This window comes from Protopterus annectens, chromosome 3.part1 (assembly GCF_019279795.1).
Source record: "Protopterus annectens isolate FY-2018-M chromosome 3.part1, PAN1.0, whole genome shotgun sequence".
NCBI lineage: Eukaryota > Metazoa > Chordata > Ceratodontiformes > Protopteridae > Protopterus > Protopterus annectens.
Genome location: NC_056732.1, coordinates 971903167 through 971927859, shown reverse-complemented (window position 1 = coordinate 971927859; position 24693 = coordinate 971903167).

The window sequence follows — 24693 nt, the reverse complement described above, 5'->3', positions numbered from 1 at the left end:
CCAGTTCTGTATTACTCAGGACATACAATTCCATACATCTGAAATACATTTACAAACAGAAATACAGCCTTTTATATAAGAATGCATTCACAGGACTAAAGTCATATACATACAGCCTTCTCTAATGGATATCACCATTCATTCTGAAATTAATATATCTCTAATTAAATGCTTAAAAGGAAACTCTCCTATAGCAATGAGAACTAATATGCTAAGTTTCACATTTTTGCATTCTTTATCCTAAGGGTTTGATTTCCAGGTGGTAAAACACAATTTTAACAATGTGTGAGGCAACACTTTTTAGTTGAAATATTAGCAGTGTCTGTTGAGAAGAAAATGATAGTAGGAGTATCTCATCCCTGTTCTAAAATGGTCTCATGAACGTAAACCAACTGAGCATAAGCACACACACACATTAGTTGACTGCAGTCAGAGTAGAGCCCCTACCTATCTACAGATGAGAGTACTTAATGCAAGTGCCACAGCACAAGTCTGGCGTTTATCGTGTCAGACAACATTTTATAGCTGATGACATCAGCAGTGTATGTTTGTGAAAATATGTTGTGAGGTCTGTATGAAAGTGGTGTGTAAGCACGTACAACTGTCAACATATTTGTTCTCTATGGAACTGGACTGCTGACAGTAGGATACAGATTTATGCTCTTCTGAATGCACACACACACACACACACACACACACACACACACACACACACACACACACACACACACACACACACACACACACACACACCAGTTGACTTCAGTGAAATTAGAACCCCTACTTAACTAGGTACACCAGCTAGAGGCCTCAGTACTTAATGCAATTACCACAGCTGAAGTCTGATATTTGCACTGCTGCTAGACAATTTATAGTGGATGACATCCTCACTGCATGTTTGGGAGAAGATAAGATGCCTGAATAAAATGGCTGGGCAGGTATGAATGACTGTCAAGATATTAATTTTGCATGTGACTGAATTAAGGATATTAGGATACAGACTGATGTCTCTGATTATGCAGACACACTTACACATACACAGTGACATACACATAATGAGGCTGCTGTGGTTATTCAACACACATGTAAATATTTTGTTCCCATGTTCCAAAGATAGTAGGTAATGATTGCAACACCCCCGAAGTACATTTTTGCCTTGTCATAGTCATCTTTATATATGATACCATGACCATTATATAATGTGAGCAACATATCCTTATATGAGAATGGTGTGCAAAGTGGGGATTTTATATTTCCTGTTGTGTTTCCAATGTGGAGGTATACTTTAAAAAACAGCACCTCAAACTAGATGCAAAAAGCTGTCAGGAATGCATGTAGCAGAACTGAGACATATGCAGCTGTTTCTCAGTATGGTTGTGTACATTACACACTTAATGTCACATACAGACCCACACATTTTTGTTATCAGCATGGATACATCTGTGTATGCACAGTGTTCATATTTGTTAAGAATTACTTTCCACATTAATTCATGTTTAAGACAATCTGATTGTCTGTTGTTGGTATACAGGTTTAGATGATGTAACAATGCAGTTGTGCTACTTATTGTAGTGTAATTGACATTTGGGAATCAGTACTGATATACCAATTTTCAAATGCATGAGTGCAGGGCACACATGACTCAGTGTAAATATGTATTCAGTCAGAAAAAAAGTGTTTTTACATGGATTTTAATGGGATAAAGACTAAATGGACAATAATTATAAGTAATACATGCTAATCATCACTTTCCATAACACACAGCCAAGCAGCTGGTTTCCACGATTGATGGCAAAGTATTTGTACATGTGAGATACACTTTTAATTACTAGTACTTGAACTTGAGGAATACCTATCCAAATTGGCTATTGTGGTCAAAATAGCTATCAGATACTATAGTGTTCTTAAGCAGTTCATATTGGAAATGTAGTGTCATAAATTTTAGCACATTAAAACAGTATTTATATGTCATTTCTCCATTTGCACATAGTTAAGTGAAAAGCAAACGTGTCTCTGTTTCACTGAGAAAATTATAAGAGTTCTGCTGGTTCACTTTCCTCCTTGCAAACACACTAAGCAGAGAGGTGTGGAAGTAAGCACTTTGGATGGTACCGAGTGGAAGATAAACATCTGCTGCCTACCTGTCTGTGGCACAAGGTGTAACAGCAATAAGCTCTTATTTTGTGTACAGATGCTACAGCGTTTGAATCCAGCTTAATCGATTTTTTTACATATGTATTCATGATGTAATTAAATAATTACATGTGATAATTTTTACAAATGTGAGGGGGACTGACTACAATAAGCTACTGTATAAAAACAAACACTTCATAAGAGTGCCTTTATTCTGCTTTAACTGTGTATTTCCTTAGCGTAATTGATTTATGTAGCATTCTGTGCAGGCAACCACACTGTGAAATAAGACATGACAAACCATTCATCTTTGCTTGGCATTGGTGTACAATGCCAAACTCAGTGCAAATACAGAGGACAAAAAGTGAAGGGCTTTATTAGGGAGCATTTCTGCCATGTGTATGGTGTGTGACTACTTTTTGACCAGATTAAAGGTATGACAATAAGGGTTGATAGGAAAGTGGGGAAATGGGGATCAAACAAAGGGAAGAACAAAGGGAAACAATATAGGAATGTGCAGGAGGGAATTAGGAAAGAGCCATAGCTATCCACTTCTTCAGCAGTGTAAAATGAGCATGGATAGAATATTAGATGAATTTGGATGGTCACCTTAACAAAGATGGGTGACAACAACATAGTAATGTTGTATAGCCAAATGAACCAAATCAAGTGTGCTGTGAAAACACGTGTAAAATGGAGAACTATGTATGGGACAACTTTTTTTGGGGGGACAGGTGCCCATTTTTGTGTTTTTATTTCAGTAAGAGAGCAATGTTGGGCAAGGGATGTAGGATTGTCAGAGTTAGTTAAGAAGGGTAGGTCAGGAAGTGGTTGCAGACAAACAGGGCAAGCAGGACAAGCAACAGGAATAGTGATGGACAACAGGTTGGGGGACACCATGATTGGTGAAAAAAAGGCAACATTGGATGCGTATGCCTATCAAGCATGGGGACAGAGAGAATTTAGTCCTCACCCTCAGAATTGTCATTACTGTCCCTTTCCTGAGCTTGCTGTTGAAGTGGTTGATGTTTTCTTTTGTCTAGCATTCCACTGAGCATTTTTTCCATCTGGCTGAGGCATGCACCAATGGTACTTTCCATGACCTCATGCACCATACTTGGCATCTCCTGGCAGGTGAGAAAATCATTACCTCGAGAGACAAAGATGGCCGCCATTCTATAAGCACTGCAGTACTTCAGCTCTCCAAAGACCAGAAACAAAAATCACCTCTGCGGATGTACATTTGGAGTTAATCAACTAATTGACAGCAATTAATAATCTACTAGAAGTCAGCGATCTTATTGAGGAAAAAAAATTGAAAAAAAAAACTTGGTGACAACAGGATTGGAACTGATTGCTTGGTTGATTCTGAACAGAGCAACAAACAAAGGACTGAATTACCACATTACTGAAACTTTTACTTGGTAATCATCTCTATCTGCAGCATTTCAAAATGTCAAAAGAAGATAAAAATATGGACACTACAACTACTAAAACTAAACTGTCAGCATTACAGTCTCCAGAGAAGGAATCCATATTTAAGAGACAGAAAACATTCAGACAGCAAGAAACTGCAAAAACAGGGGCATCAGCGAAATCTGATCAACAGGTTACGATGGAAGAAATTAAGTCTGCATTGTTGCCTATACAAGATGCATTACAAGACCTAACATCCCAAACACAAACATTTAGTGAGACATGTAATCAGATTCTAACAAGAATGGAGAAAGCAGAAACCAGAATAGCAGCAAATGAAGACAATATAGCATTGCTCACTAAAAGATCTGAATCACAAGAGGCTGATATACAAATGATGCAAAACAAAATTCTGGACCTGGAAGCAAGATCAAGGCGTAACAACATAATCATCAGAGGGATCCCAGAATCAATCCAATATAATGAGCTGAACACTTCTATCATACAAATATTTGAAACATTACTTAAGGACTCTGTGGATGTTCAGCAAATTGTCATAGAAAGAGCACATAGAGCTTACAGGAATTCCCAAGCTTCAAATACACCAAGACCTGTGTATGTCAAAATATTAAATTTCCAGGATGTGAATAAAATACTTCTAACCATAAAAAAATCTGGAGGATCTATAATGTGGCAAAGTTATAAAGTTTCTATAACACAGGATTTACCAGCACAAATAAGACAGTCTAGACAAATGCTGGCTCCATACTGTAAGTTTCTAATTGACAAAAACATTAGATTTCAAATGAAATATCCTAACAGTTTAATCTTTACTCTTGATGGCATTAAATACACTGTAAATACAAAAAGAAGCCAGACCTACCTTTTGAAGCTGTTTAAGGCTCTGCCACCGTCTGAAAATTGAACAGTACATCCTGGCTTTTCCTGCATTAGAGTGAATGGGAAACTTCATTTACGAGAATCCGAGGCTTCAAAATCCTTTGTGTGTTCTTCTTTCTTCAGCAGGCCTGGTAATTCTCCGTTTTATCTTTTAATCTCGTCTTCCTAGCTGAAACACGAAGATTCCACGAAGTTTTATGGCTTCTACGAGTGCTCCTGACCCACGAGGAAGCAGGAAACAAGGTAAAGGAAGCAGGGGGACCGTTTTGAGTGTGGTACAGCTGAGAGGTCCGTTCGCGAATTGGTTCCCCCGTCGCGACCGCGAAAATTCGAAAATTGAACTGCCTGGACTGCTGCAACTGCTGGGAAGCAAGAAGAGCTGCTGTAAATCGAAACAAAACTTTTTGGGACTTTTTTGGAGCTAAAATGACTGAGAAACGATCAATGAGGTAAAATGTGTCTTGTATGGACAAAAATGTATGGTTTGGCTGTTGCTGTATAAGAGTCTATGGCTTAGTGGTAAATCCAGGTAATGCAGTCTATTTTTTGTGTTATTTTTTTTCTCTTTTTTTTTTTTTTCTCTCCTTTGCAGGCTTGTTTTGTAACTTACTGTGTTTTATTTAGTGAGTAAATAAGTATCTTTTAACTGTGTTCAATTTGGGGAAGGGGGAGAACAGAAAAAAGAAAAAAAATATATATATATACATATAGTATAATTAGCAAACAGTAGTAGTAGTTGTGTAATATAGGTGATGTCTAACTGTAATGATCTATAAAATTATATGCAATATTGTAGGAATGTTTTGAAGATAAATAGCTGACCTAAATAATGGCTTGTTGTAAACAAATGTATAATAACTGTGTGCTTATTAGGTGAACTGTTAGTTAAAAGGTTTTGGAACAAGTAATTATAATGCTAACATATTATTGCTGTATTTAAAGTTTGTTAAAAGTGAATTATTTGACATGTCAGGTACAATTAGTTTACATGAATATTAGGGAAATGTTCAGAGCTGTAGTTACTTGAGTGCGGTGTTTAGTAGGGAATGTCTGGGTTAGACTTTGTAGACATAGATATAGTTGGTGTAGGTTTTTTGCATGCTATTTTATTGTTAGTTAATAGAATTAGAAGTTTAGCTACTTGGGGAATGTTATCCATTGTGAAAAACCTATGTTCATCCTGGTCCGGAGGAATAGTGGATAGGCATTGGGTAGGGATGGGATGGCTGTTTTGCTTCCAAAAAATTCACGTAATACCAACACTTGTCAATTTAAGGTGGAAAACAAAAAATAGATACCATTATTCATCAATTCATAGTTTAGAATGTGGATAATAGATTCCTGGAATGTTAAAGGACTCCAGAACATGAAAAAAAGAAAGCTGTTTCTGCATTTGTTTTTTTAAATCAAAAGCAGGTTTTATTCTATTACAAGAAACACATTTGACTAATGACCAGTGGGAAACAATGAAGGACAAGAAATGGATTAGGAAGGTTGTAAAGGCGGAAGGGACTACGAATAGTGCTGGGGTGGCAATTATAATCAAGAATCAGTTTCAAGGAGAAATTTTGGAGGACAAAATAGATAAAGAAGGCAGATGGTGTTTGGTGGTTCTCAAAACTGAAAGTTTCGATAAGCCGATAGCACTTTTATGTGTTTATGCCCCAAATGTGAACCAACATCATTATATAGCTTCAATTTACTCTATTCTACAGTCATATAACAACTGTTACATAGTGATGGGGGGGGGTTGGAATGCTTACTAAGATTCTAAAACTGATAAGTTGGGAGCTTCGACTGCTTTTAATAAGCAGGCAATGGTAGCGTTGAAAGAACTGAAAATGGATTTCAAACTATATGACCCTTTTAAACACAAACACATACAAGCAAAGGCAGAAAACTTTACTTTCTATTCTAGCTGCCATAAAATGTGGTCAAGAATTGATTTTTTTAATTCCAGAAGTGTTCATTTCACTTGACCCTAGGGTTTCTAATCAAGCTAGACAGCTCTCAGACCATTCTAAGATAACTTTATCTTTAAAGACCGATATTTTGAATACTAAAAATCATGGTGGATATAATTGGTCCTTAAACCCATACCTATTAACCAAAGAAGATATAGTACAGGAAGTTAAGGAGATACTTAAACAATTAGTATACAATATACCCCGTAATGAACATCCATTAGATATAGAATGGGCTACAACTAAAACTTTGTTAAGAGGATTATTTATTCAGAAAGCCACTTATTATAAAAAACTCCAAAATAAAGAACAACTGGATCTGGAAACTAAAGTACAATTATTGGACCAGGAGCTGATGAGTAACTACACTGAGCAAACAGAAACTGAGTTGTTAAGATGTCAGAAAGAGCTGTTTCTTATGCATAACAGAAAATTGACACTGTACGAACAAAGAAGTTTAGTTAAATATGCAAATCACATTCAAACTCCCTCGAAAGCATTAGCCCGTATTATTAATCAGACGAAATCGACACGATTAATTACCGAAATAAATCATAATAATATGTTATATACTGATAAATCAGATGTCATGAAGATTTTTGAATCAATTTTTAATCAGATATATGGTGTGCAACAAACTCATGGGCATGATGAAGAGAGAAAAAGAGTTCTTACAGAAAATTAATTTTCCCAAGATTGACGAGGATTCTCAGGGAGAATTGACTGCATTGATTACAGTTGATGAAGTTCTAGAAGCAATTAAGAAACTAAAGCCACATAAAGCCCCAGGACCAGATGGTATGACCTCTGAATTTTATAAATCTTTTAGTGGGATTCTGAGCACCGTACTTTCACAGACCTTTAATTATATCATTTCGAATGGCAGCAATGATCTTCATTTTAATGCCTCAAGAACAATTCTGTTATTGAAAGAGAATAGTGATCCCAAAAATCCAGACAATTATAGGCCTATATCATTGTTGAATATTGATATGAAAATCATGACATCTATTCTAGCTAGTAGATTAAAAATAATAAACTTGATAATATCAGAAGAACAGGCGGGTTTATAGATGGGAGACAGACTACAGACAATACATTAACTCTTCATACTTTAATATCTTATGCAAAGTATAAAAATATGAACATATATGCTTTAATAATTGATGCTCAAAAAGCATTCGATAGAGTTAATTTGGCTTATTTATTTGAAACATTATCATATTTCAATATACCTCAGCTCTTTATTTCTATGTTAAGAAATTTATACAAGAATGCATACACTAGTTTATATATAAATCATGAATGTTCCAAAAGGATTCAAATTAAAAATGGAACTCGACAGGGGTGCCCATTGTCTCCCATACTGTTTAATCTGTATTTGGAACCTTTATTTCTTCATATGAAACAAAAAGTTTTTTATAATTCTCCTGTACTTCTTGGGATAAAGGTTAGGATGGCTGCTTTTGCAGATGATTTAAATATATACAGTACCACACCGGTGTCAGATACGGAAAAAATACTAACAGCAATACAAACCTTTGAGAAAATTGCTAATTACAGACTAAATTTTAAAAAAAACATAATATTCCCTCTAAAGACACCTACACCTTTTTCAATGCTACCATTGATAGGACGAATAAGGACAGAAGAAAGAATAAAATATTTGGGGATTGACTTTTCAACTGAAAATAGAGAATTTTTTTATCAACAATATTAAGGCAACTGGAGACCGAATAACAATGGATTTGAAAAGATGGAGTAAGTTGAAGCTACCGATGATGGCAAGAGCAGCGATAATAAAAATGAACGTTCTCCCCAGACTGCTATATATTTTTAGAGCAGCACAACTTAAAATCACAAAATCCTTTTTCAAGCAATTTCAGATAGGACTGGGGAAATTTCTGTGGGAACCCAGAAAAACGAGAATTTCCTATGAAAAACTGATGGCTCCTAAAACGAGGGGGGGGGGTTGGATTTACCAGATTTTGAGATGTATTATACAGTGATTCAGGCCAATAGGATTTTAAGGGTGTCTTACTTGGATAGTGAAAATAGAAAATGGATACCCAAATGGGTACTGCTAAATTATAAACATATAAAAGGGAAGAGAATTAATGTTAAAGCTGTACCATTTTTGAATATAAAAACATTGAGTAAATATGAGTTAATGGAACACATCAAGGTATGGGCAGTGGCGACTCAAACTCTGTTTGCCTCCTTGAACCTTTTAAAATATATGATGATGTTTCAACCGTTTGATGGAAATCCTAATATAACTATTGGTAATCAACTGATAGACTTAAAGAAATATCCATTTATTAAGGAATTAACTGTAAGGGAGTTATACCCCTTCCTAGGAGTAGCGGTACATGATATCTTAAAAGAGATGAATCTTCCCATCTCTTATTTAATTATAATGAGGCAGTTAAAAGATTTGGCCATAAATTATTTTACCAGTTCTGAAATAAAAAAAGAGGAACTAGTTATTTCAGGTCATCTGTGGGATGCATTGCAACAAGATAGAAAATATATATCCTCAGCGTAAAAAATGGCAAAAGAGAGAAAATATAATAATCATATTCTGTTATCCAAATACTGGAGAGAGAAATTGCCATCCCTAGATGACAGTAAAATAGTAGAGGCGTTTAACTTAACATTAAAATCTTTATCACTTCAAAAACTGGTCTTTACTCAATTGATGATATTTAACAATGCATATTATACCCATCTTACACTTCATAAATTTGATTAAAAAAAGTCACCTAAATGTCCACAGTGTGTAGATCAGACAGCAGACCTGTTACACATGTTCTGGAGTTGCAAGTGCATTTATAAATTATGGAATTCTTTAAAGTTACAACTACAAAAATGGGTTACCAAAACTCAACACTCTCCTGGGAATTTCTGATTTTACATATTCCACGGAGAATTTGGACAAAACAAAAAGATTGTAATTATGAATATTAGTTTACTAATGAAATTATATATAGCCACAAATTGGTTGAACCCAGCACAGGTGTCGTGGCAAAATTTCAGGCTGTTAGCGATTAAGCATATATTAGCACAAATTGTTAATTAGAAATAATAAGAAAAGTATAAACAGCACAAAAATTTGGGAACAAATCTTTAATATTATTTTGGCATAGCGGTTCCTATCCACTTTCCGTCAGGACATTCTGTATGTGTACCAACACATTCTTGGATTAGATAGAAAATGTAGAAATAATACAAATTATTGGCTTGAGTTGGTTTATAATTGTCTATTGTAGATGCTTTTATGTTTAATTTTTTGTGATTTTAATTTCCTGTACTTGGTTAAAATGATATTTATTCTTAATGTATTATAGGGAAACTCAAAATGGAACTAAAACATTGGAAGCAATATTGTACATAATGTAAATAGTGTGTGAAATGTATAATGGTTTGGCAAAACAATAAAAATGAGTATTGAAAAAAAAGAAAATCATTACCTCCACCAATAATCCTGCAGAGTGCCACTGCACCAGCTGCTGGAGTCATGCTACATGATGTGGAGGACCCGGGTAGTGCAGGGGCTGTAGAGGCTCTACTGATAGGTTTGGTCCCGGATGTGCTAGGCAGCGTTGCAGCAGCTGTTGGAGGAATAGCAGGCTGAGCTGCACTGGTTGGCCTACCTCCCTGTGTTGGAAATCATTTTGTCAGTTGTCAGAAACAGATGACATCAGAATGTTGCCACCACAGACATAAAAATAAAAAAGAGAGATAAGGGGTGGGGTAAGAGAGAAAAAAAAAGCAAAAATAAAATTAGATTCATCATATGTCACATACAACAAATTATTACAATATAAATAATACATTTACTTTTACATTAACTATACTTTTTAGCAAGTGCAAACTATAATTTATAATTGTTCCAAGTAATCCTTGCAATATGCATATATTACACACACACTTTATCAAATAAGTCAGTGTAGGTTAACAGCATGGCATGCATGTCAATTTTAGTGAAATTATTATGTAATATTTTTTAATTATTTTACAATATATTTGTTAGCTGTGGGACTTGAACCAACAACATCTGCATACACTATTACAATTGACTCCTACAGCTGGTTTGAGCTACAGACTGAAGCAAGCATGCTTGATTTTACAGTTAAGATATTCATTCTTAATTTGCTACTAATGTATAGAAGAGCAATACTTTTGATAAAATATTATTTTGTGCTGCATACATGCCCTTTGCTTCTCAAGTCTTTCCAAATGCTCATCATAGGCATCCCCCTGTTCACTGCAATGTCCTGGGCAGCTTTAAAAGACAAAGGGGAAAAAAAGAGAAGAGCATTATGTATACCAGTCTTGGCTATATCCAGCTTTCTATATAACATAAAGTATCTGTATCTGTATACTTACGCAGCTGTGGGATGCCAGCTAGTGGTTGAGCTGTGCCTGCTTGCACCTTTCTAGGTCATTGTAGTGGTGTCTGCATTGCTCTCCAGTGTGTGGAATGCCAGTTGCACTGGTGACAGTCTTGGCTAGATTATTCAAAGCCTCTTATTTATATTGAGACCTGGTATAGTCCCCCTACAGTAGCCTACAACTGTGGCAATTTGCAAGGAATCCAGTGAATATTCTGGACTCCTTTACACTGCATCTTTGAGCCCTAAATTGAGCACCTTCCTTTCCATCTCCTCCTGAGTCCATACAGGTCAAGCAGCAACAGTGAGAGTGTTTTCCTTCCAATTCACATTATCGTGTTTAAGGCTAGTGCACAAACCTGAACAATGATGCCAACTGCATTTGTATGATGTCATGTCGAGAGCAATGATGTCAAACAGAAAGTAAGGCAGTTTATGAATTAGGAAGGATAATGTGACACTTGGCATTAGTTTTTCGTTTTGATGCTGTTGCACCTCTTAGTTGCTTTAACTTTGCAGACATGTATAGTGGGTATAAATGTTATGATCTGATACACTTTTGTGTGGCTTTACACACTGATGAAAGTAATTTGTACAATGTTAGATTCAAACCTATTTAAAATGGACTAAACATATTCTTCACATAGGTGTTTTTTCATCCTTGTCACAGAAGTGCTTTTCAGACATGCCCATTAATTACATGGGCACGTGACCGAGTGAGAGGATAACCATGTATGCGTGTGACCTGACAAGGTCCTGATATATACATTAATATGTATCTAACTATCTTTGAGTTGTCAAGTCAATTCTATGGCAGAAAAGACACTTTTAATTACAAAAACCTAATTGTCAGTATGCCCTCAGTCACACAAATAATTAATATGATCTCCAGTGCTATATATAGTTATTGCTATTTATAATTATTTTTACATTGCTCTTTAGTTTTTAATATTAACTGGACAAGCAGGAATACATTTTGGAGTGTGCTAGATTAAAACCCTGGCTCATCTGTATTGTGGGCATTAACTTATAGCAATTGTCCCAGGCAAGGCTGAGCAACAGTTGTATTTTTGCAGTCATTACTGTGCAGAGTGCTCATTGCAACTGAGATCTTGTTTGTCAGACCTGTTCAGTAGTTGCACATACAATAAAAGAGCCATGTATGTGTGTGACATGAATGTTCAGAAAATAAGTGGGAAATTGTAGAATTATTATTCTACTGATACCCATAGTTACACATTTAATGTATATGATGCACCTGCTATCATACCTCTCAAGTGTACCTCATTACAAGGAATGTACCTCATTTGGGGTCTTAAAAAGTTCATGTTCCTCGAAGTTCAACATTGAAAGGATCTGGCACACATTCTCTATTAGGAATTTTTTAACTAATATCCATGGAAAATACAAATAAATCATATTAATTTATAAACATATTTTTATAAGTAAAACTAGCATATTTTAACCATCCTATGACCCTCCTAGTTGAAGTTGTCAGTAAGCCATTAGTATGCGTTCCCCATTTTGCCCATTTGTTCCACATTATGAAGGCTGGTGTTCCTCATTTTGGGTATGGAAGGTTGAGAGTGATGCCTGCTATACAAAATAATTTCTATGTGCAATTATTTTTTTATTGTGAATTTTTGTGCGAAGTAAAGAGGAGCAGTAGTATTAAAAATTTTGACTTTGCTGGATTAGACCTCAGGCTCAACTGTTTTGTAGAGCTTAACTTACACTTGCTGCCACAGGAACAATTAGGTAGCAGCTGTATATTTTCACATTCATTACTATGTATCTGTGCTGACTGCTGCGCAATGCCACTTAGTGTGTTTCTGCGGTGAAAGACCACACATGGTATAATGTATCTGTTTTGAAATTGACAGGTGTCAGTTTGTTGTTTGCAGGTGTTCTGGTCTTGCAGGTATTGAGCAAGCCTGCTGACCATCACACAATGCCACTTAGTGAGTTTGTACGATGGAAATCAAAAGATACTACAATGTATACTTTGTGAAATCGACAGATGTCTGCCTATTGCTTGCAGGTGCTCTGGACCTGTAGGTGTTGCAGAAGCTTGCTGACTGTCACGCAATGCTGCTTAGCATGTTTGCATGATGGAAGGCAAAAGATGTAACAATGTAACTGTTATGAAACTGACAATGTCTGCTTGTTGTCTTGGCCATTACAACATGTTTGCATGCAGGTGAGGAAAGTGCAAATGAGATTAGCACAGCTCCACATGCATTATAATTGTAGAAAGTCTTTATTACTTTTCATCTCTAAAAGATAAATGGCGGACTTGTACCTTGATCTATATATACTGCGTACTGTGTGATTCATTGTATTTACCAGATGTGTTGTGTGATTCATCATATTTACCAGATGTGCTACACACACACTTAGTTCACCGCTTTCATTTATGCTATCTTTAACATATAAGCAACTTCTATTAATTTATTAAAAAAAAAAAAAGAAACATAAACAACATAACAAGATACTTATTAACGCACCTTACAGATTTTTACACAACTGTGGAATTGAACTGTCACACAAATGAACCTACAAAACACAGTAAGAGTGTATTATCTGTCTTTGCCACAGAAATAGCTTTGCAGTATGAATGCAAATCAGTACACATGCAAGCAAGTCCTATTTCCACCACAGTATCCAGGACTATTTGTAGGCTTCTAAGGCCCAAGCCTTTCTGTGTTGGAGGGAAGCCTTCTAGCTTAATTTTGTTTCTTAGAACTAGCCAGTTTTTTGTTTCAGCACTTGTTCAGAACTTATTGTAAGCACTAAATAAGCTACAAATTACTACAGCACTCAACTTTCCTCACTGTCTAGAGGAAAACAGTTTCTAGTACTTAACAAATAAGCACCTATCCAGGCATGTCTAAGGGTCAGCCCCCGGTGTTTTCTCCTGTCTACCTGATGACTCTGGGCATCTTGGGGCAATGCAGTAATTGCCTCATGTACACAGACAACCCTCTCCTCCTACCACCCAACACTACAACCTGTGAGGGATGCACTTATATAGCCAAACTGGAAGCAAAGCTCTCTTCACCCAAGACTGGACTAGACAGTCAAGAGGAGAAGGTAAACACTTGCACCACACCACACTCAGCACATAGTCCCTCAAAACCTACACCACCAAAACACACACATAGAAACACAAAACACACACCTACATTCACGGAGGCTCTCAGTAAAAACCTGCCCAAGCAACAGGGACCTCCAAAGCAGAAACACAAGCAACCTCCACCCCCCAACACAACCCAAATGATACATAGCCCACAAACTCAGTGTGCCACTCAACCACAGCCCATAAGGCATAACAACGTACCCAACACTCTAGTCATAGGTGACTCTATAGTCAGGCACACTGATGTTCCACTCACCAGGCTAAACAAGGAGAAAGTTACTGTCAGCTGCCTGTCGGGTGCCAGGATCCACCACATAACGCATGCACTCAGGTCACTCCACAACAAGTACAAATATGACTCTGTCATTGTCCATGTTGGTGTGAATGACCTGATACGTACCTCCTTGGACTACATGAAAAGGGACATGGAGGAGCTGTCCGATCTTGTAGCCCAGGCAGGTATGACCCTAGGCCTGAGTAGCATCCTGCCATCAACCAGAATGACACCACAGTACAAGGACAAAATGATTGACTTCAACAATTAGCTAAGCTTCTGGTGTCATTCTAAGGGGATCCAGTATCTGTCTGCCTGGGATGACATGATCGACAAGCCATGATGCTTTGCCAGAGATGGCCTGCACCTGTCGCCCCTGGCATTCCGGATACTGGCTAAGGCTCTAGCCACCCGTATAGTGCCTTTTTTAGGCAAGGTTCAAATGACAAATTCACCACCATAACAGGTACAGGCAAGAAGAATCTGAGGGTATTGCTACTCAATGATAGAAGTCTAAACCTCAAAATGCACTCTCTCTAGGCATTCCTTAAAATGGAGAACATCAACATCTGTGCAGTGACAGAGACCTGGATCAAGGCTCCAGAGAGTACCCCTGCATTACCAGGCTATAATTCATACCACACCTTTCGGCCACCTAACCTGGACCGAAACACTAAAGGCGGAAGCGTGTCCATATTCATTAAGGATATCCACACCTCCAGGCTAGTTGCTCAGCAAAATGCATCCGAGATTATCCAAGTGCAACTAACTCTGGGCAAGACCGCAATCCAAACTGTAGCTTGCTACAGATCCCCCACCATGCCCCAGGATTCCCACTCCTCATTTCTTAATACACGGGAAAATATTAGGGTACAACCTAACACCCTAATAGTGGGCGATTTCAACTACCCTACCATTAACTGGGAAAACTACTTATGTACCAACTCTTGTGCTCAACATTTTCTGGAATTCATAAATTCCAATGCCATGGATCAACTTATCCACACCTCCACCAGGGGCAGCAATATCCTAGACCTGGTTATTACCAACGTGGGCAACCGGTGCTCCACACCAGAGGTCAATTCCTCATTGGTCAGATCCGACCATAAGCTAATCACCCTAGACATCCACATTCCTCCCCCACTCCCCATTAGGAAAACCACATGACTGCTGAATCCTACACAAATGCACTTTATAAGCACTTATATGAGTGCATGGATCATGCAATCCCTAACAGAACCAAGATGCTATACTCCAAAAAAAGGAAGCCAATCTGGTGGTCCCCTGCCATAAACAAACTCTACAACAGAAGAAAGAAACTGTTGCAAAAAAGAGTAAAATCCCATGATTGGAGAAACTCCCTGGTCAGCTTCAGTAAGAAGCTGAGATCCCTCATAAAATCCTCCAAAGCTAGTTATGAAAACAAAATTGCAACTGACTCAAAAGACAACCACAAAGCATTCTATAGCTATGTCAAGAATCTCAATGGCAACACTCAGATCTGCTCTGAGTTATAGCACAATGGCACTAAATATACAGAACCAACAGATATTGCCAACATCCTGGCAGATAGGTTCAGTGCTAACATTACCCCTCTGTCATCCCCTAAAGGGCCCATCTCTATACCAGAAGAATGCAAAGTTCCTGTAATCACGGCTGCACAGGTAAAAAACACACTATCCAAAGCCAAGAACACAGCATCCATGGGACCTGACGACATCCCAAGCTGTGTTCTACATGAACTACAGAACAAACTGGCACCCCACCTAAGTACCATGTTCAATCATAGCCTCACCTCAGGCTATGCGCCCACTGAATGGCGCACAGTGACAGTTATCCCACTCCACAAAAGGGGAGCCACCACAGACCCTGGAAACTACCGCCCCATTAGCCTAATGAGCCTGGTCTGCAAGGCTATGGAGCGTATCATCATGGAACTTATAAACAATGACATTGGTAATCTCCAAACTCAGGACCCCACCCAGTTCGGGTTTGTAAATGGCAGATCATGTCTCCTAAACCTGATAGACTTCTTTGAAGCAGTCACCAAAGCCGTAGATGAGGGTAACGTGGTTCACACAGCCTATCTAGATCTCGCCAAGGCTTTTGACACCATCCCCCACTCTGGAATTATAGATAAACTCACTAAACTAGGTATAAATCCCTATGTCACAAGATGGGTTGCCAACTGGCTCACTGACAGAACCCACACTGTGAAAGTAGCAGACTCCAAATCCAGCTTCAGACCAGTGACAAGTGGAGTACCACAGGGTTCAGTCATGGGTCCTCTCCTGTTTGGTATCTACTTCTCTGAAGTACAGGCCAACACAGAAGGTCTTTGGCTAATGAAGTTCGCAGATGACTGCAAACTAGGAGCCGTAAAAAAAACTACAAAAGATGTGAACATCCTACAAAAGGGCCTTGCTGAGACAGATGCCTGGTGTCAAAGCCATGGCCTCAAGCTCAATGCCAAAAAGTGCATTGTCATTCCTTTTGGTAAAAACTCAGTACCCATGAACTACCACATAGGTGGTAGTCTACTTAACACCAAAAGGGTGATAAGAGACCTTAGGACACAGGTGGACAGTAGTCTCTCCTTTATAATCACATCGCCACAGTAGTCAGGAAATCCTTCTATGTGGCACACCTCTTCACAAAAGGTTTCTCATCCAGGAAAAAAGAGGTCATTGTTCCCCTCTACTCGTCACTCATTAGACCCATTATAGAGTACAATGCCCCTTTTGGTATGTACCTCACAAGACATCTACAACAACTAGAAAGGCCACAGAAATGCCTCACAAAGAGGATTACCAGCCTCAAAGAGATGCCCTATGCAGACCGTCTCAAAAAACTGCAGCTTTACTCCATTGCATATCACCTACTCAGAGGCGATCTCTGCCTAACACACAAAGCTATGTCAAACCCAGAACTTTTAGACATGCTCCACTTAAAGAAATCCCAATCCCTACGAGCTACACGCTCTAGGGACCTAAACCTTATCACCACAATAAACAGAACATGCTGGATGGATAGATTCCTGTCCCAGAGACTTCCCATACTCTGGAACAAACTAACTATCTATATCAAACAAAGCTCCTCATTAGCACTGTTCAAGAAAAATCTTGATGATTGGATGGGAGAAAGGAAATTCACCCCGGGGATCACTTCTGTGGCTCTGCTCAACAGTGGCACAGGAAAATAATTTTCTTGGGTGGCGAAAGCCAGGGTACCTTTGGCTAGGCTTATATAGGCCCTAGGGCCAATAGCCTAGTACCTACCTATGAACATATGAACCTAAGACATATAACACTTTACACTCTCAGTTGTTTGTGCGTGTTTCTTACATATTTAGTGCAATGAATGATCATACAACCATTTATGAGTATTGTTTGCACCAGTGCAGCACTGTCTTCTCTTTGTATTGTGCACATTCTTCTCTTAACTGTGCTGTACTTTCATATATGCCTCTCAAATATGCAGTCTATAAGGCATTTTGCATCATTGTCTTTAAAATGTATGAGAGTATTACATGACAGTAAAATATAGTTTTTATTAAAGGAAGAAAAGTCTGGCTATTTGTGAGCAAAATTGAGAAATGTGTTCTGCTCACTTCCATTTAAATTTTTTTATGATTACTACTACACTTTGTAAGTGTATCAAGGGTGACACACCTACTGCAGGTAAGGAAGTCTGAAATGCTGTTGTGTCTTTCTTTTCCCTACCATTAATCATTCACGTTCATGATCCATTAGCAACATGGAGGTTGTGTCTATACTATATTTACATCTGCTATGCAAAACCAAAAGTAAGGATTCAGCAATTCTAATGAGTGCACACCTCATTTGCATCTTCACCATGCTCAGATGTTTGACTCTACACCATAAGAAGGTAATCATATAGCTTTGGAACTTGAGGATGAGGGAACTTGTGTATTTGGAGAACACAGATGATTGATATTCCTAGTTATCTGCACAGAAGGCTTCTGATGTTACTAAGATATATTATTGTATGTTTCAAGTACATGCTAGATTTGTTAACATTTTACACAGAAAATTTGTAGATAGATAGATAGATATATGCATTAGAAAATAAAACTTTGATCTGTATGCCCTTCTTATAGTTTACTCTTGGCATACGTATTTTTGGCAGGCATTGAGTTTCAGAGACAGACAGTCTTATAAACTGTCATCACAAGTGTTATTGTTAAAACTGGTTACCTTACAGTCTTCTATCTTATTTCATGGAAATGTAAAGTACCATAATGTAAATGACACAGAGGTATTATGCTTGTAAGATGACCCATAGAGATTACCAGAGGAGTACTGGTCAAAGTGAAAGGTGACTAGTAGTCATATGCAATTGACTTTGTGTTGTAAATGTGTACATATTTTGTGAGAACTGTGTTGAAAGCATTTGTAACAAGTGAATTATGCAGTATTCCTTGGATTGTACAAACTATCATTTTCCTGTTGTTTTGGGTGTAGGGGTACCAAGTACTATTTGTGTGTTGCCATAACAAAAGTTGGATTTCAAGAGTTTTGCCCTTGCAAACATGTAGTCATCCTGGTATTTCCATGGTTAACAATATAGTACTCCATTGCATTTCCTTGTTTTGGACCAAACATTGGTTTATGTGTGAGTGTGATATGGTAAAAACACAACAACCTTAAATCAGACACCTTCTGCTTAGTTGCATTAATAAGTAACAGTATGCAATGATCTGCATTCTGTGTTCTTAGTCATTTATTTTCCTAGTCCATGTTCAACACTTTGATAGTCCAGCAATTACAAGTGTTTTACTTCAGGGCTGAGTCTGCGTGATGCTAGCTGTACACAGTCATTACATGGTAAGTAAAGGTTGTGAGCATTGCCTGTCATCAGTGTTACTGTATGTATGTGCATAGGATGAAGATTTTACCCCTTAGGTGGGGAGTTTTTGTGCTATCCATTGACCTTTGGCTATGCCAAGGGCTTTTTGTGCATGCCTATGTCTGCCTACACCCATAAAGGTCAGTGGTTTCCCCTCTGACTCCTCACCTGGGTATGGCTGTGGTGACCTTGCCAGCAGTGGTGGGATGTGTGCCCCTAACTCTTTGGCGCTCCTGCTCAAGCTGTTTTCTCAGAATAACATTGTGAAGGATGGCACAGACAGTGAACATTTGAGCTCAAGTACAGAGACTGCACTGCAGGGCTCCCCCTGAAGTATCTAGGCACTAGAACCATGACTTCAGCAGTCCAAAACCCACACTCTGTAATATTTCTTGTTTGAGCATTTGCCTCATTTTAGCATTCTTCAGTTGGTGTGTGTGCATTTCTGATGGGTGTCATCAGCCACTGCTTGAGTGCATAACCTGCATCCCCCAGTAAATGACCCTATGGGATATCCCCCCTAGAAAACCTGTGATAGAGTTGAGAGTTGTGCCAGATATGTGAATCATTGTAACTGCCAGAGTTGCCAGCACACACATTCAGGATGATTTCCTTAGCATTACACATGACCTGGCAGTTAATGTAGTCAAAGCCTTTTCTGTTTATGTATACCCTTCCCTGTTCCACTGGTGGTGCTTTGATTTTAATGTGCATGCAGTCTGTGGCACCCAAGACTTCAGAGTACTGTGCTACAAGGTAGAACTCTTGCATAGTTGTAGCTCTGTCCATGGGTGTATGGGGAAAATGTATGTAGTCACTTGCATGTTGTAGCATAGCATTCAGGAATTGATGTAGGATCCTGGATGCTGATGCCTGTGACACTTCCAGCATATCCCCTGTTGGTCTCTGGAAGATCCCTGTGAAAGGATGCTGATGCCTGTGACATTTCCAGCATATCCCCTGTTGGTCTCTGGATGATCCCTGTAGCTAACATTTTAAGTGGTAAACATACCTTAGTCTCCACAGGTATTGGTTCCACTTGATTTACCCTTGCTCTCAGCTGAGGAGGACAGAGGTTGCAGAGTTCCTGTAATGTGTCCCTATCCATCCTGTAGTGCTCTACAGTTTCCAGATCATGTAGACCGTGAAATGTTAAAAAGTATCTAAGCACCCTTCTTCTTCTTGGCCAATGTCTATTAGCAACAGCAGCAGCTTAGACTTAGGCCTGTTGCACGTACACATGAATAAGAGCAACAGCAGCCCATAACATTGTCTCTGTGTACACTAGTTTCCATGGCTGTATTCCAAAAGGTTTTGGAATTCACAGGGAAAGTCCACACTGAGCCTATATGATTGATTTATAACTTATTGAATAGCTCCTCTATGTTGGATTTGTCAATTAACATAAGATTCAGCTGTTTATGTTGGAATTAGCATGCCACAATGGTTACCATGTTTATGCAGCTCTACACTGTGTGTAGAGCTATTTACTGAATGCAAAACAGTGTGCTATCATGTGTGCGTCATGTCGCAATGCACACATGGTCAGCGCACAGTGTAGGCTTTATTGAATACAGCCCTAAGTGTACACCATTCTGACTGATAACCCAACCATAACTCATACCTTCTTCCTCCTACTGATTTTCTTGCAGCCTTAAATATAGAGGGGGATTCATAAAGGTTACCACAAAATGTAAACTACATGTACACTTAGTCAAATCTTTCTGAGTGACTAAGGAAAGTAAATAATGTGGGAAGAAATAGCCAGGGAATTGTTATGGCTAGGCTTGTATAGGCCCTAGGGCTGATAGCCTAGTACCAACCTATGAACCTATGAAAAGCACAATAAATGTGATAAAGATGTTCTTGAATACATAACATGTACATTTAGTGTACATTTAGTACAGGAGTTAATGAATCTAGCCTATGAGCAACTCAAATATTGCAATACAATTAAACGGCACTCCAAGGCAAAATCGCCACCAGCAATCAAAAAAAAAAAATGCCCAGGACAGGTGATTCCAAAACAATTTGAACCAAGTTTAATAGCAGGAAACACAGTTAAATTACTCCATAAAATGTTAACATACACTTTCAAGAGTTTTTCGTCAATCAATAAATTACTTCATCAGATGCAGAACTGGAATGAACTCACTTCCTTATATATTCAATTATATATTCAATTAATTGAATTAATTAAAAAACATCATTAGCTAAACTACATAACCATATTAAAAAGACTCAAAGAATGTATGTCCATACAATGTGAGATTCAATTAAAAACATTTAAAACTTGAGAACATTTATTCTTTCAGTTAATGTTAAAATTAATTCAATATAGAACATTAAATATCTACAATTATTCTAAGAGAAAATTGAATACAAAAAATTATGGTGGCAGCTAACTTTAGAAACATCATCCCCTCCTGGTTTAAATGATAACCTTTCTATTACATCACTATTAAAAATGAGAGCTGCTAAGTTATTAGGTCTTCCGTTTTTTAAGTAGCTTTTTTAAGCAGCTCTATTAGAGTGTTTAGATAACTTGTACTTTATTTTCATTCCTTGTTTCTACAGTATTTGATATAGGGTCCTTTTATAAATGAGTTTTAAAATGTTTTTATGAATTAGGTTATTATCATTCTTTGCCACTAGATGAAGTGATCACATTGCTTATGCATTTTATTGTATATTAATTTATTTTTTGTATTTAGATATTTGGAATCACCTGTCCTGGGCATTTTTTTGGATTACTGGTATAGATTTTGCCTTGGAGTGTCGTTTTTTGCGTTTATTGGTGCTTTTTGCGGCATGGAGGGAGATTGTGAAGCTATTGCTACTACAAGCAGTAGAGAAGAACCAGGACAACTGAGGAAATGCATTGGTCAGCTTACCCAGCTGATTGATTTGATATTAACCCTAAGCTAATCAATTGTTGCTCTTGTAGCCAAGGCCCAAAGAGGGAGGCACAACGAAGGAGGAGAGCTGAATTCCGGAAAATGGCATGAACGTAATATCGATAATAATGCGATTGCCGTGGATAGATTTAATTCTTCAGTCATTCGGAACAAGAAAGGGTTTTTGAATACGCCAGCTATTGTGAGGGATTTAGAGACCTGCCAGGGAGTGGAAAACAATGAAGCATCTGGATTACCACCTGGTCAAGGGGCACGGACATATGCTGGAGTGACTGTTACTAATGAACCTGAATTAAATGACTGGCTACAGGTCAGTTTTTCTAATAAATTCAAAGACAATGTTGGTAAAGCTTTACCTATTACTGAGTCCTATAGTAACAAACTTGAGCAACTTTCTAAATTAATGTTAAAATTTAGGACTCTAGAGATAGAAAATGTTTATTTAAAACGTTGTATAAATCAAGAGATTGTACCTAAAGGTTTACTTGTTTACAAATTTCCTAATAATGTGGTAGAAGGAAGTACTTATTACAAAGAATTGCTTGATATTTTTAATAAATGCGGACTGGAAGTTTTAAAAGTTATGATAAAAGAAAACGATAGGGTGAAAGATGAAATTAATAAAGACACAGATATTTTGAATGATTTTATTAAAAAATACTTAATATTTACTATAGATACTGAAAAAGATAGATATTTTCAAATTAGAAACCGTACTGATGCTAAATGTGATGATTTGGTCAATAGAATGCTAAGAAAACCGGAGAGGGATTTAAATGAATATCGGAATAACTTGAGCTATCCCAGACCGAAAAATAAAATGTTTAATGCCCAACAGAATGTGGAGACTAACAATGGTAACTACAATAAAGAAGATAGGGAGACAACCTATGTGGGTGAAAATGTGGATGAATTGGATGATTTTAAGGAACAGCTATCTCTACATAAGTCTGAGAGAATTAGAAATAGAGGGAATAACCAAAATTACAACCAAAATCAAAATTTTCAGTGGAGAAAAAGGGGGAGATATTAAATCAAATGATTTCAAATCAAATGAGTTTGAATGTGACCCTCCCTACCTCAACAGTTATAAAGGATGCTACCACTGACAGTAAATTTACTATGAATGGTTTCACTATTTATAACTATAGTGCTTTCAATCTGGAAGAAGAACATTTTAGTTTGTTATCGAAGGGATTATAGGTTTATATGTTCATAGGTTCATAGGTAGGTACTAGTCTATTGGCCCTAGGGCCTATATAAGCCTAGCCAAAAAGGTACCCTGGCTTTCGCCACCCAAGAAAATAATTTTCCTGTGCGCCTGTTGAGCAGAGCCACAGAAGTGATCCCTGGGGTGAATTTCCTATTTCCCATTCAATCATCAAGGCTTTTCTTGAAGAGTGCTAATGAGGAGCTCTGTTTGACATGGATACATAGTCTGTTCCAGAGTAACGGAAGTTTCTGGGACAGGAATCTATCCCTCCAGCATGTTCTGTTTATTGTGGTGACAAGGTTTAGGTCCCTAAAACATGTAGGTCAGAGGGATTGGGATTTCTTTAAGTGGAGCATGTCCAACAGCTCTGGGTTTGACATAGCTTTGTATGTTAGGCAGAGATCACCTCTGAGTAGGCAATATGCAACGGAGTAAAGCTGGAGGTTTTGATACAGTCTGCGTAGGGCATCTGTTTGAGGCCAGTAATCCTCTTTGTGAGGTATTTCTATCACCTTTCCAGTTGTTGTAGATGTCTTGTGAGGTACATACCAAAAGGGGCGTTGTACTTTATAATGGGTCTAATGAGTGATGAATAGAGGGGAACAATGACCTCTTTTTTTCTGGATGAGAAACCTTTTGTGATGAGGTGTGCCATGTAGAAAGATTTCCTGACCACTGTGGCTATGTGATTATCAAAGGAGAGACTACTATCCACCTGTGTCCCAAGGTCTCTTATCACACTTTTGGTGTTAAGTAGACTACCACCTATGTTGTAGTTCATGGGTACAGAGTTTTTACAAAAGGGTATGACAATCCCCTTTTTGGCATTGAGCTTCAGGCCATGGCTTTGACACCAGGCATCTGTCTCAGTGAGGCCCTTTTGTAGGATGTCCACATCGTTAGGAGTGTCGATTATGGCTCCTAGTTTGCAGTCATCTGCAAACTTCATTAGCCAAAGACCTTCTGTGTTAGCCTGTACTTCAGAGAAGTAGATACCAAACAGGAGAGGACCCAGGACTGAACCCTGTGGTACTTCACTTGTCACTGGCCTGAAGTCGGATTTGGAGTCTGCTACTTTCACAGTTTGGGTTCTGTTCGTGAGCCAGTTGGCAACCTATCTTGTGACATAGGGATTTATACCTAGTTTAGTGAGTTTATCTATAATTCCAGAGTACATACCTATGAGGAAAGGTGATATAGCCAAAACACTTATAGAAGTCAAAATGTTTTTGAGAAAAATAAACTTAGGTTTGCTACTACCTTATGACCATAACTTTACTCCCACACAATTTATAAGAAAAAGTATAGTTAATCCACCACTTCACCCTCAATTAAAGAACTTCGAGAGAACAGTTGAGAGGAAAATTAGAAAAAGTTTTGAACATGTCAATTTCAGAGATAACTTAATGGAAAAAGAAAAGACAGTGTTATTCGAACTAAGAAATGATAGGCAAATTAGAGTGATGAAGC